This window comes from Herpailurus yagouaroundi, unplaced genomic scaffold, assembly GCF_014898765.1.
Source record: "Herpailurus yagouaroundi ecotype Mexico unplaced genomic scaffold, PumYag 140, whole genome shotgun sequence".
NCBI lineage: Eukaryota > Metazoa > Chordata > Mammalia > Carnivora > Felidae > Herpailurus > Herpailurus yagouaroundi.
In genome coordinates, this window is record NW_024412395.1 from 50,602,130 (window position 1) to 50,603,026 (window position 897).

The following is an 897-nucleotide window of genomic DNA, read 5'->3' on the forward strand; positions in this document are numbered from 1 at the left end:
TAAAAGCAAAAGTGAATTACTGGGACCTTATGAAGATAAAAAGCTTCTGCACAGCAAAGGAAACAACCAACAAAACAAAAAGGCAACCAACGGAATGGGAAAAGATATTTGCAAATGACATATCGGACAAAGGGCTAGTATCCAAAATCTATAAAGAGCTCACCAAACTCCACACCCGAAAAGCAAATAACCCAGTGAAAAAATGGGCAGAAAACATGAATAGACACTTCTCTAAAGAAGACATCCGGATGGCCAACAGGCACATGAAAAGATGTTCAGCGTCGCTCCTTATCAGGGAAATACAAATCAAAACCACACTCAGATATCACCTCACGCCAGTCAGAGTGGCCAAAATGAACAAATCAGGAGACTATAGATGCTGGAGAGGATGTGGAGAAACGGGAACCCTCTTGCACTGTTGGTGGGAATGCAAATTGGTGCAGCTGCTCTGGAAAGCAGTGTGGAGGTTCCTCAGAAAATTAAAAATAGACCTACCCTATGACCCAGCAATAGCACTGCTAGGAATTTATCCAAGGGACACAGGAGTACTGATGCATAGGGGCACTTGTACCCCAATGTTCATAGCAGCACTCTCAACAATAGCCAAATTATGGAAAGAGCCTAAATGTCCAACAACTGATGAATGGATAAAGAAATTGTGGTTTATATACACAATGGAATACTACGTGGCAATGAGAAAAAATGAAATATGGCCTTTTGTAGCAACGTGGATGGAACTGGAGAGTGTGATGCTAAGTGCAATAAGCCATACAGAGAAAGACAGATACCATATGGTTTCACTCTTATGTGCATCCTGAGAAACTTAACAGGAACCCATGGGGGAGGGGAAGGAAAAAAAAAAAAAAAAAGAGGTTAGAGTGGGAGAGAGCCAAAGCA

At 41.8% G+C, this 897-nt stretch overlaps 1 protein-coding gene across 3 annotated transcripts in view; it reads right to left on the reverse strand.

The window, feature by feature from the left end:
- Positions 1-897, reverse strand: part of LRP2 (LDL receptor related protein 2) — a 204,789-nt gene that overhangs the window by 65,332 nt on the left and 138,560 nt on the right. The gene's annotated exons all lie outside the window — the stretch shown is intronic.